Below are 13,284 nucleotides of genomic sequence, written 5' to 3'. Positions count from 1 at the left end.
CAGGATGGGGCAGCTTGCTTTCCTTTCCCCTCGCCTGCACTTCTCTAGGATTTCAAACCCTGCCCTCCTTATCCTGCATTTCCACCGAGGTTTCCCAAGGAACAGGGGAGAGTTAAACACCCCGATTTGAATTCCAGTGCAATTCTTGCACCTAAGGCTTCATTCTGCTTCTGCAAAAGCTCATAATGAAAGTGCTCTTGCTCCAGCCCCAGAGGATCCGTGTCCCTGCTCTGCTCTCAGCAGGTCCAGCCCTCATCTAGCCACTATCCCTCCTGCCCTCCGAAGGGGAGGAAGCCTTTTCTTTGATATTTACTACTTTTATTTTTTTCCCCTCCAGTTCAAAGGCTTTGAATGCAAAAGTGATGCTTCTCTCTTGCAGCTGAGCAGGCTCCCTGTAGGGGCAGGGTCTGCGGGGTCCCTGGTGTGACTGCCCTGGGGAGACAGGAAACATTTTGGGAGAGCAGGGCCTCCAGCCAGCTGGCACTGCCCAAGGAAGCCGTTTTGTGGCTCACAACTAAATTGTTTCCAGAAACCTGATGTCTTCAAGGGAAAGGAGGGAAGGGAGTGTGCAAGGGGCTGGAAGATAGGGATGGTTTGGGAGGGAAGGCACTGTCTGGGAGACCTGGGCTTGGTGGAGGGAGACATTACTGCAAGAGGAGCAGCCGCTGCTGCAGACTGGCTGGGAGGGGATTGAAACCAGTAATCCTGATGGGAAGGGGGACGTGTCCTAGTAGGTCCTGGTGCCTGGAAGAAGCAGGGTCTTCAGGGTTGGACCTGTGTTGCTGCAGCAAGTCCTTTTTCTGGGCTTTTCTCTTCCAGCATGGTGTTGTCCATCAGGGATCTGCTGGGGATGGATAGCTTTGTAGGAGCGTGCTTGCAGGGAAATTACTCTTTTTCCTTTTAAATTTTATATTTTCTTCCTCTCCCATGGTAGCATGTGGTTGGAGCTCTTTGAACGGAGCAGGCTTAATTAGTTTAATCAAAATTGGCCTCCTGCAATTCTCCAGGGGGGAGGAGGTGGGAAGCATGGGGCTGTCAGCGGGCTCTTCCTCCCACCTCCTCCCCCTCAGCCCTGCCAGCAAAGCAGAGAAACCAGGCCCAGCTCCGGCACAGCCTTACTGCTCCTGAGGGACTCTCCACAATTTGGGGAGTACAGGAGCAAACCTGTTTGGTTTTGTTTCAGGGCTTTTTTGTGGGTGCCTGATGTCGAGTAAACTTTGCTGTGATTGCAGACTGGAAGGATGCTCTTGGAGGGTTTGCTGGGTCCCATTGCTCCCTGCCCCATCTGTTTGCTCCTGGGGGATGGATGAGCTTGTCCTACTGCCTTTGATCCCGTGTTCCCAAGTTTCCCAGGCTTTGCTTGCACCTGCCCCCCCAGGTTTTAGGTAGTGGTGGCCATGGGTTGTGTGTATCCAGGGATGGAGGGTGCCAGGAAGGTGCCGTGCCAGCAGCCTGCTCTTTGGATGCTACCTACTGACAGCACTGGACAAGGCGCAGAGGAGGAGGAATCTTCGTGTTTGATTAATACGTGCCGGAAAAATATCTATATTAACCAGATGCATGCATAAATAGCAGCTAACCAGAGCATCCTCTTACGTGAACATTAGGTGCCTTCCCCACAGCCGTGGGTGTCTCTCCAGTCCATCTACCCTCACCTGTGCGTGGTCTTGGCAGCAAAGTGTTGTGGGTGAGTCCAGGGAAAGAGATCTTGTTATCGGGCCTTGTAGTTCCAAACGAGAAACTCGGAAGATCTTTCAGGCCTAAATTTCTCCAGGGGAAAAATGGTTCAAGTTCCCTTATTTGAGACCTGCAAAGGGATTTCCCCCTCGGAGCGCTGACTGTCTGTGAGCAGAGCTTTTCTAAACGATCTCAAATGCTAGATTTATTCCTGTTAGCAGGCTTGCGCGCTGCGTGCCGGCCCTGGGTTTGAGGGCAGTGGCTGTAAACAAACCGCGGAGAAACTCTGAGACAATTTCATCATGGCTTTTTTTTTTTCCCCCGTCACAAGGAAATTACTGCATGCAGCAATTCTTTAGGGGAGTAGGGTGGTGGTTTAAACGTAAATGGTTTCACTTGCAGTGAGATACACTAGGCTATGCTGCTGTTGGTGCTTCTGCTGAATCAGAGCTAGGGATTTTGGCAAGAAGGGAGGAATATGGGATTCCTCCTCTGCCTTTGGTTCAGCACCTCATTCCCCGGTTCCCCCTTTAATCTGGGAGCTGCTGCCTTCTCTGCTAATGAAGCTCTGCAAAGGGTTTTGTGATCTCCTGGAAATCTGCTGTGAAGTATTTTACTACTATTTTTTTTTTCCTTCCTGCACTTGGAGTTGGGGTGCTTTGGGAGGCAGGAGAGCCTGTCCTATTTGCTCTGTGCACTAGAGGCGTAGTTTGCAGCTGGTGCAAAATACCAGGTACCGAGTGGTATCAGGGGGTGAGTTTGCATCTGAAAATGTGATTATATTTTTTTGTATTTTTTTTTAATCCCTGCCTTGCATTTCCATGGCAGTTTTCCTAGACACTGAGTTTCACCCTCCTGTTAACATGTGCTTTGCTTTGTTTTGGGAATTGTTGTGGGGGAGGTGGGCTGCGCAGCCCTGGCTCCACAGACCCAGGAACAGGATGCCCCTGCGGGGCTCCACACTTTTGGGCTGAATCTGTGGGCTTTTGGGTGCCGGGTGGGGAGAAGTGATGCTCCTTTGCGCTGCAAGAATGTGTGCTGTACTGTGCCTAGCACAGGAGGATGGGGTGCTGGGTTGGGGTTTGCAAGGAGGTAATGTGATTTACAGCAATGGATCTGGTTAATAATCTCCAGCAGCTTCTGTATACTCAGGGGCTGCTTGTATTCCCAGCCAGGTGTTTGCAGACTGGATCAATATGGCCCTATTTGCATGGGGCTGTCCATAATCTAATAAACCAACCCCAATCTGCGTCCTTTGCTTTCCCCAAACATCCACCCAGAGATGATCCTGGTCCGCTTGGACTGGCAGGTGTTCCCCGTGGTGGGAGAAGCTGTTTGTGTACAGTGCCTGACCCCTGCACTGCCAGCCTGGGGTCATACGTGGCACGCCAATGCTGCCAGCGGGTACCGGGTGCCAAGGCTGTGCCCTCCACCAGAAGCCTGGGCTGCGTGAGCACTCCTGCTTTTTGGGTGTGCTGGAGGGCTGTAGGTGCTGCTTTGCAGACTGTCACGTCCCCAGCGTGCTCCAGAGGCATGGACATCGGGGGTTTTCCATGAAATCCCTCCTCTTGCCATGTCACCCTTGGGGAGCATCTGCTGGGAACCCCGTTTGAAACCGAAAATGATGGTTTTGTGGGCAGGGCAGTTGGCAGCTTCTGCTGAAAACTGCCTCGGAGGTGTTGCGTCCCCCGGCGACTTAAATAGTACAAGGTGGCGGGCGGTATAGGGATAAATTACAGAAAGCCGTGGCCTGAGGAGGCTGTGGGCTGAATACATTAAAGCGTGGTGTTGTCAGGCTGGCGGTGGGGCTGGGGAGGGACTCGGATGATGCTTTCTCCTGGTGCTGGGGTTGGGCTGGAATTATTGGTTTGCAACTGTGTCGATTTTTTTTTTTTTTTTTTTAAAAAAGGCACTGAAGAATTAAATCTCCTGGCCTTGTGTTTTTGAGCCCTACCCCTGTATACATCTTTTTTTTTTTTTTTTTTTTTTTTTAAAATCCAGAACAGAAAGCCACCTTTACTGGCTCCTTTTCCTGGTGGCAAAGACAGGAGAACCGGCAGCCCGATGGAGGGGATGGCTGCCGGGGAAGCCGCCTCGCTGGGCTGCCATGCCTGTGGAGGAGCGATGTGCTGTCACTGCTTCTTGGTGTTTTGGGGAGGTCGCCAGCACAGATAATAGAAATCCCCTCTGACACCTTGAGTGAGCAGCACGTTGTCGCTGTCGTCTCCCTGCCCAGCTATTTATTTATAGGAGAAGCCTTACCCAAAATAGCCTTTTTGCTTGTCCTAAGCTGATGGGCTGTTTCCTACCCTCTCTTTTTTTTTTATTAAATATACTGATAAATTGAAAACCCTCAGAATAGCCAGTGCTGTGAGGAGCCACTCTAATCTAAAATGATAACTTTGCCATTTTACTTCAGCCTTAGTGAAAAACGAGCAGAGCTGCCTTTGCAAGTGGGATCAGCCTGTCTAAATGCTGGTGGCTGGATTTTTGCTTCTCGCCTGAGTGCAAGCTCAGAAACCTAGTTCATCATTTCCATGTCCCATTTTCGGTTTCACAGGCAGCGTTTTGTAACGCCATGTTTGGCCCAGCCTGGCTGGCCTGCCTGTCCTCGTTATCAGAAGAGGAAAATCAAGTTTCTCTCCTGGTTGGATAACATTTTCAAACTCCAGAGTGATGTCGATTAGCAGAATTAGCAGTGGCAGGTTAACCGGCAAAAATACCCTTCCAGTTGTGAAGTGTTCGTTGCTGGTCGCTGCTCCTTTCCCAATTCCATCGGTCCCGATGTCGGACACGTCTCTGCAGCACAGAGATTTTTCTCTCCTAATTTAGTGTGACTGTTTCCTTTGATATTTGATACTTACAAGATTGGAGCCAAAATGAAAGTGAATCTGCCCATAAGTCTCCAAAATGTGCCTTTCTAATTTCAACATTAATGTTTCAAAACCCAAGCTGGTGGTGGGTGTAAGTTTGCTTGTTTACACACATGCTTTTTTTTTCCCTGTGCAGTGATTCTCTGGTGAAACATTAAGAATGATACAATACCTGGAGCCTCTGGATGCATCGGTCTCTGGATTTAAGCTTTGGCTTTTAACTCTAATTTTAAAAGGTTGCAAGTGTTTTAACTTAGTCTTTTTTTGTTTGGGAGGAGGATGTTTATATACAAAATTGTTATTGTAATAATATGATAATAAGATTATTGCAAATCTCTAGACAAAAGGCACAGTTCACAGGGTAAAACAAACGAGTTGGATGGAGTTGCAGCCACCAATCCTGACTCCATAGCACAGGACACAGCCTACCTGCTATGTTTTGTGTGAAGCTTGTGCTTTCCAGAAGGGCATTTGGTCTTGTGTAGGAAAGTCTCAGACAGTGAGTGGGACATGCTCCACTGGTGGAGGCAGTGTTCTGAAGGGTTTATGACCCTTGCTTTGCAAGGGGTCACCTATTTATTTCTGATAGGAATTTGTGAAGCTTCTGGCTGCTGCGTTGTGCTGTGCATGTGCCTGCTGAGCGAGGAGCCTGCTGCGGCCCTGCTCCCGGTGCAGTTGCGTGTCTGGGGGGAGCAGGTGGCAGGAATGGTGTTTTCGGCGAATGTATTATTCCCCCAGAAAATTCTGGCTGTTAGATCTGGTCAGCAGATGTGAAGTGTTGATCGGTATCGGTGGTGGGGAGTTGCAATACACTTTGCTAATGGAGAAAAACCCGAGGAGCAATTCCCTGATTTACGCTTTCGGTGATGTGAAATGAAGCCGTCTGAAGCGCTTTGCTCAGCAAGCTCTTAGCAGACTGCTTCTTCCTCCCTATTTCATGCAGATTTTTCTGAAGAGGCTGTATCTCGGCTCTGTTGCTGAGTGGGCAGAGGTGGCTAGGGCGGCACGGACCCCTTGAATGCATCCGGAGGCACAAAGCATCGAGCATGGGAGCAGTGAGTGAGCAGCGCCCGCTGTAGCTCGCTCCAAAGCCCCGGTGCAATTCTGTCCCCAAGCGGCTGAAAAGGTCATTTAGTGCAATAACAAACGTTTAATTTAGCTTTTTTTTTTCCCACTCCCTCAAATAGTCAAATTAACATCCTTCCTCTGCTACAGGAGCTTCTGGAGGGGCGTCCTGATAAGGATTATCGGTAGGAGCGCCTGGGCCCAGGCTGTTCCTCTCCCGAAGGTCCCTGGCTGCTATTTGCACATCCTGGGGTCTGACTGCCGCTGGCATTTCCCCTGTTTGGTGGAATTTACTTTAAGCTTGGCGAGGGCATTGGGTAACATTTGCGCACCTGGGCCGCTTAAGCTGCGGAGGGGCTGGGGGGATGCAGCAGAGAAGGTCAGGGGTCTCTGCTTTCCTTACAGGCAGGAGGGAGCAGGGAGAGCAGCTGACAGGTACTGTGTCCTCTACCTAGGCAGCAAGCAGAAGGGGGGAAATGATATGTAGTATGGTGGTACCTGTGCAACCATCTGGACCCTGCTCTGATGCTGGGTGGATGCAGGGTGGCTCTGGCCATGGAGAGCTTAGATCCTGCTTGGTTTCCTCTTGTGGTGGATGGGTCGGTTGGGCAGCGGGTGCTTGGTTGTGTTTTATTGTGGCAAAGGGTGCTGCATTTCCGTTCAGATAGGTTTGCAGCACACGCCAGGGAGGCGCGCGGTCTGGGGTGGGTTTTCTACTTAGAAATAGCTCTTCTCCATCCAGGTCTAGAAAGCCGTGGGGTCCTGACCCATGGGTGCTTGGGGGTAGGATGACACATGCAGCAGCACGATGTCTTGGTTGGAGGTTTAGGGAGACTGTCCCGAGGGCAAACGGGGATTGTTTAGAGTGAAAAACCCACAAGCAATATGGACGAGATAAGATACAGCGAAGGGTGGTGGTACAGGAAATCCCAGGTCTTTCCATGCTCCTGAGGCAGGTGGCAAAGTCCACATGGGTTGAAGGACAGATTTTTATTTCCCTTTTTCTGCCATGTTTGGTTAGGCCTTGGAAATGTCCTTTGGCAAAGGCAGTGTGCCTGGCTGGCTGGGTGTTTGGAGGATGAACAGCCAGGGGTCAAGGCAGAAGGTGAGTGCCTGGAGGGCCGTGACAGCAGGGTGCTTCCAGCCCCAAGACCCTGACGGGAGCTGCGGGCACAACAGGAGCTGCGGGCACGGGTGGTGGAGCGTGCCGAGACACGTGGCTGCAGGCAAGGGCGGCGGGTGGACCTGCTTCATCCTGCATAGGCTGCGATGGAGAAAGGAGCTGGAGCTGTGCAGTTACCAGGGGTCCCTGCAGTTTGTGTTTGAAAGGAGCTCTATTAGGATAATTTTTAAGCTCCTGTTTAATCAGCAGGCTGTTTGCTGATGAAGAGGGAAACTGCTTGTGTGGTGGGTCTCTGTTTATGCTGCATCCCCTCTTCACAGTCCCTTTTGGTTTTTTTTATTGCTTTTGCTTCACCCTTCGGGGATGCTAGGTCTCCTACCCCAGAGGTGGCCAGGTTCCTATCAGCACCCCTGAGTAATGATGTTCTCCTTCCTCAGGCAGCTCTTTCCAAGAATCTCCTCTGCCTCTTGCCTGTTAGTCAGCAGCCTGCTGCCTTCCTCTTGCCACATCTCCTCCCTCTTATGCAAGCACTGGTGCTGGGTCTGACTGTGATCAGCGATTGCCCTTGTGGGCTCCCAGGGGAAGCCCGTCCCTGCGGCTCTTGGAGGCCTCTGTTAGGCTCAGTGAGGAGTGTGGAGGAGACCTAAATGAAGAACAAATGAGAACCATATAGAGACAAATGGGAATCAGATTTAGGAAGCAGACGAGACAACCCTTTAGAAGGGGTGGGGGTTGTTTGCTTTAATCAGTCTCCTTGGGTTTCAGGCAGATTTGTTTTCTTTTACCTTCTCTTCCCCCAGCCCCCTCTCTTTCCCTCTGTTTCTCTTGCTGTTCTCAAAACTGCCCTGAATCCAGCAGCACTAACATCTCCTCCCTGAGCTCCCACTTTCTGCAAATGGGATTACTGGCCAATCCAGCTGACATCTTGCCCTTTTTTTTTCCCCTTCTCCTTCTCTCTCTGGTTCTTCGTGTTGGGAGCTTGTTGCCTTGAGCCAGGCTGCCTTGTCTGAGCTGCTGGGGACGGGTCCCTCCCACTGCCAGAGCAGCTTTTTGGAGTGAGTGTGGAACAAACTCTTCCAAATGGGCTGAGGTTTTCTCTGTGGAGTTGATTAGTCCTGGTATGCTCTGCTGTATACTTTAGAGGCAGTCCCCCGGGGCTGGCCATGCTTGGAGGAGATCAAAGTTTCTCTGTCGGAGATTGTGGACAGTGCCTCTGAGATGCTTGAGTTACCTCCTAACACATGCTCCTCTGGGATGTGGTGATGGCTGGTGGCTGCAAGGGAGCACCCTGCCTTCCTGGCCTCCATGGGCAGGTGGTTTCCCTGCAGAAATGTGCTTCCTTCCCCTTCCTTCTCCTTTCCATGGTCATTGTCTTTGTGGACAGCAGGTGGATCTTGGGAGGGCTGGGGCCCTATGTAGCTGTGGGTCAGTGGCGCTGAGCCTTTGATCCCTTTCACTTCCATGAGTCCTGGTGGTGAGTAATCATCTTCCCAAGCAGAGAGGCCAGGCTGGAGCTGGGATTAGTGGTTCCCGTGACCATCTCTGCAGCTCTTGGTGTCCTGTACTGGGCACCATGCAAGGGATGAGGCTTCTTCCCCTTGAAGGGAAACGTGTGCCCTGCCTGCTGCTGTGTGCTCAGTCGGGGAGGTCTCACCAATGCCTTCTGCATCTGGGCTGCTGCAACATGCAGGGCTGTTGTGGTCATGTCCCAGGCAGAGCTTTCTCAGAGTTGTTTTTCTGTTTACTGGTGGCTAGTAAAGAGACAAGGGCTCCAGGGTGACCTCTGGCATCTTCTAGTGGATTGCTTTCAGCTGCTTTCCTGGGTTTTGTAACCCATTTAATCTTTGTTTTATGTAGGATTCCCCATCCTGGAGAGTAAGTTCACCCACTCTGCTGGGATGTGCTGGGAAGGCTGGTGGTGAACAGCCTCCATCATGACCCTTGGATTTCCAACTGCTCGTGCCTCAGGCAGAGACTTTCAAGGTGGCAGAGCCAGAACTGTGTTCCCAGCCAGCCCATGGGGCTGTGGGTTCCCTCCTGTGTTCAGTGGGTGATGCTGGTGCAGCGTGGTGGGATGGTTTGTCTGCGGCACCCTTCACCTCCGGCGCTCAGCAGGTCTCTTGTGAACGCTGCGGAATTGCACGTGCAGTTGCAATCATTTTCCTATGTGGCTTGGCACATCTTGTGCCTAGGCTTTGCTGATAATCCTGGATGAAGGCTGTGTCTGATCCCAGTGCAGGCATCTTAGCTGCTTTGTAAGAGCCATTGGGGAGAAAGTTTGTGGTGGCTTTGCTGCCCAGGAGGGGCTGATTTAATTAATGTTTTCAAGACTACCACAGGGCTTTCCAGTTGCAAGCTGTTTTGGCTTTGGTCCGAAAAGCAGAGTGAAGCAAAGGAGCCAAGCGTGCCCTACGGTGACTCTTCCAGGTCCCTGAGGTCGGCACAAGGGAAATTGCTTCTGTTGCAGCGCAGGGTGAGCCTCCTCCCTTGTTCAGTGCGGCAGAAATTGTGGTTGTAAACCTTCACCCTGGTATGTAACTGTGCTGTGGGCTGTTGTCTCCTCTGGCTGGTCCAGGTGGGTGCCAGGGGAGCACATGGGTGCTTCGTTGCCCTGGCCCTGGATGCATCCCAGAGCTCCCCGTCCTGCACTGTAGTTCATCCTGCTGTGGTTCCAGAGAGGTCTGTGCATAAGATACTTCTTGTTGCTGCCAGCAAGCTTCCCTTTAACCATGCCACGGTGGGGGTTTTTTTAAAATTTTATTTTATTAGGAAATTCCCATTTGGTTGCTTTAAAAAGCAAGCCCTTGTGGCTGGCCCCTGGCCTGCCGCTAACAGATTTGTTTGAGAAAAGGCTGCGTTGGCATCCTGCTTTATTGAACATGCCTCCTGGGAAGGCGGTTTGAATATCCTTCTGTCTCCTCGGAGCAGGGAGCTCTCAGGACTGCCTGCCGCCATGGGGATGGGGAATGCTCTCCTCTCCTCTCCCTTTCCCTCCCACCCTGTCCCCTTGTTCAAGCCTCCCTTTTCTTTTTTTCTTTTTTTTTTCTGAGGAGAGAGAGCGCTATGCTTGGTGCGTCCCGCTCCATGCGGCTTTTCTCTTTCCCCATGGAGTTCATCCAAAGTTCGTATCCAGACGATGAACAAAGTAGCTCAGACCTTTTCCTGACTCCTCACCCTTTGTCCTCATCACTTAGTGACAGACAGGAATCAAATGCCACAGACAGGCTGACGGGACAGGGCTGTGTGAAAGTCCTAGGAGGAGGAGTGGAGCAGTGCTTGGTAGATGGGGAACTCATGTTTAAACTCTTCTCCCCCTCCCTGGGTAAAGAGCTGAGCTGCTTTTACTTTAAAGGGCAGAGGGGAGGTGCAGCATCTTTTTTTTTTTTTTTTGGCAGAAACCGGATAAATTTTTAGTGACAATAGACATAGGGAAGAAGGACCGGATGGAGTTAGCCTCAGTGTTTAGTGCTGGGTGTGCCTCCCGTCGCAGGCAGGGGAAGGAAGGGGCTATGGGCCGTTACAGATCGGAGGGATGGAGGCTGCTGGTCTGCCTGCATCGCCTCTCTGCTGGAACAGGAGGCTTTGCCGTAAGGAAGAGGGGATGCATGGTCTGAGTCCCTATCTGTTTCTAAAGGCTGCATTGCCCAGGCTTGGTCTTCCATGTTGCCAAGAAAGGTTGTTTGGTCTGGTCTTGGCTTGGTTTTCCATCTCACACAGCTTCGGGGCTTCCCTCTGGGTGGTGGATGGTATCCCACTGAGGGTGCAGGGGGTGGGGTTTAATGTTGCAGGCTTCCCTGTGCATGTGCAGGCTGGTTTAGCTGGGCAGCTGCCGAGGTTGGGCTTCTCCCTACTACCAAAAGCTGGGAAGGGACTGTTTCCCGTGCTGGTGTTCGGGGTGCTCAGGAGACTTGGTTCAGCCTGTCATGAAGGGAAAGGAGCAATTTAGCCTGTTTGTTCGTTAGCACTTGTCTAACTCATTCAGCTGTCAGAATTGGGATGACTCTTGATGGGTATTTATCCCTCTTCCAGATGTCCTCCCCACCATTCACCTTCTTTCCTTTCTTTAATGAAAAATAATGACAACTGGAACATCTGGAAGTCCCAGACAAGGAAAGGATGGCAGCACCTCATGGCAGGGATTTTGTGGAAGTGTTATGGAAGCCGGATTGGCTGTAGAACCAAGTTTGGCAGAGGCTGGAGGGTAGGGAGCTCAAGCCTCCAGGGAGAGGAGGTCTCCATGAAATGTATGGGTCTTTGCTTGGGGCTGCTCCTCAAGAGGTGCTGTGATCTTGCGGAGATGTGCTGGGCCAGGGCTCTGCTTCAGTCCTGGATTTTCTTGTGACCGAAAGCCTTGTGTCTTTCTCTGGAAAGCAAGGATCTTCCCCTTGGTCTCCTAAGGAGCTCCTCCTGGTGCAAACAAGTGGCTGCAGCCTCCCATAACCTGTTATCTGTTAAAGCCTCTGGAGCAAGCTCCAGGGATGTGGTGTGAGGCAGGGCTGGGGGCTTCACCTGCTTCAGGCCACCCTGTTGGCAGGGAGATGTGAATATCCCTTGTGCAGACCAGCTCTGTGCCTGGCTGTCGAGGTTGGGCAGGGAGGGGAAACACTGCTGTCAGAAAAGGATTTGCAAAGGAGTGTTTACATTTGGGACTTAAATCCTGGGAAGTGCCCCGGAAACTGTGCGGGAGAGGTGGATCTCTCTGGTTCAGTTTGTATGTGGAGAGAGAATGCCATGAGCAAGAGCAGTGTTGTCTCCTCTGTTGGCAGAGGAGAAACCAGATTGCTCAGTGAGTCCCAGGACTGAGCAGGGAGCTGGGGTGACCAGCTCACCCCAAGGCATGGCAGGTTGAGTCTCTGTCCGCAGCCCTGGCTGCAGCATTCCACATGACTCTGGCCACTCTCATCAAGCCCCGCTGCTGGCTGCCGGGGCCACTTGCAGGGGTCATCTTGGAGGCAGCAGGAAGGGGCTGGGGAGGTCCAGGTTTTGCCCTCTTTTGTTTGCTGATTTTTGCAGAGCTTGCTGATCTGGGCCCTGGCCAGCTCATCTGACTCACAAGAATCATCTCACCAGTCTCCTACACCCTCCATTACCTGATCCGAGTGCTTCCTGGCGCGTCAGCTCTCACCTCTGTGCCATTGTGGAGCTGCGGCTGTGAAGGGAGCTGTGCATTTGTGTAGCTTGTGTCTGCTGCAGGCTGCTGCAGCGTGTGGTGCTGGAAGGGACTGGAGACTGGGTCCCGCCGTCACCCTTTGCGATGCATGCTCACTTTGCTGACGACCATCTTTCCTGACCCTGCAGATGGTCTCTAAACATCTTTACAGAGACACTTGCTCTGTTTGAGAGGCAAAATAAATATCTCCTTGCTTGCTAAGAGGAGCAAGCTTGGTGGCTTTGTTTTTGTGTCCCTTGGGCTGTGTTGCTGGTAGCAGCAGTGCTGTAGGAGGCAGTCTGGGGGGTCCACTCACCTCTCCCCTGGTTGCTGTAGGGCTGCCATGTTTCTTTTCATAAATGCAACAGGTTGGACCTGAGGAGGACTGTGGTGATGAGAAAGACCTTTTACTATCCACAGGCTCCTTCCAGCACTCCCTGGTCAGCAGGAGGTGACCAGAGTCAAGTCAAAACTCCACGCGCTGATTCTGCGAACTCTCAGGTCCCTGTTGAGCAAAGGCAGGTGTGAGACAGTGCTTGGAAATCCCCCGTGTTGCAAGCTGGGAAGTCTCCTGGAGTTCCTGGCTTGCCAGTCGTGCCATGAATTTTTTGCATGTGACTTTACCTCCTCACCTCTGCAGGGAAGCAGCTGGGGCATGTTCCCATCCGAACCTCATACCCCTGTGAGGTGCTTGGTTTGGCAAAGGGCTGCTGTTGCATCAGGATGGGCTGTGCCCAGCAAATGGTGGGGGAAGGTCCTCATGCTTGTGGCAGGAGCATCGCTCAGAAATAGTTTGATGTTGTGGCTCCTCTGGGGGCTTGGGGAGGGTCTGTGTTCTTGTGGCTTGTTTCCACATGCCATGTGAAATTTTTTTTTCCTGTGGGTCCTAGTGACTTGCAAGATTGAAGTGTTTGTTAGCTTTCTGGCGTGTTTGCAGGTACCTTGTGGAGAGCTCAAGAGAACAGGAAGGTGCTGGTTTGGTACGACTGGGGACCTGCATCCCCAGTGAGCCATGGAGCAAACCTCCTCCTACAGACTGGGTGCCTGTGGACAGCCAGCCTGCCTTGGGACAGTGGCAGGAAAGTGTTTTGGGCTCTGCTGAGCAGTGTTGGGGTGGCTCCTTGTGTGACAGGGAGCTGTCGAGGTGCCTCACCTGCCTGGTCCCCCCCAGAGGGGAGCCCCTGGGTGCCTGAGGAGTGGGAGCTGGCTTGTGCAGGACTGGGTGCTGGAGCAGCAGCACTCTCCCTTCTTGCAAAAGGGTTAAGCCAGCGGTGGGGTGCACTCCTCTGGGATGGCAACTGAGGTTTAGGTCTCCCCTAGCCTGAGCCTCCCACTTGTGGGGCCTTGAGCCCTTGGTGCAGCCTGTTGTAAAAGGGGAAGGTAATGTCCTGAAAATG

The 13,284-nt window shown here is 52.1% G+C and overlaps 1 protein-coding gene across 3 annotated transcripts in view; it reads left to right on the top strand.

The window, feature by feature from the left end:
• The window catches only part of PBX1 (PBX homeobox 1), a 136,847-nt gene that overhangs the window by 7,343 nt on the left and 116,220 nt on the right, over positions 1-13,284 (top strand). The window lies entirely within an intron of this gene.

This window comes from Strix uralensis, chromosome 8 (assembly GCF_047716275.1).
Source record: "Strix uralensis isolate ZFMK-TIS-50842 chromosome 8, bStrUra1, whole genome shotgun sequence".
Classification (NCBI taxonomy): Eukaryota; Metazoa; Chordata; class Aves; order Strigiformes; family Strigidae; genus Strix; species Strix uralensis.
This window is presented reverse-complemented; position numbering and strand designations above follow the sequence as displayed.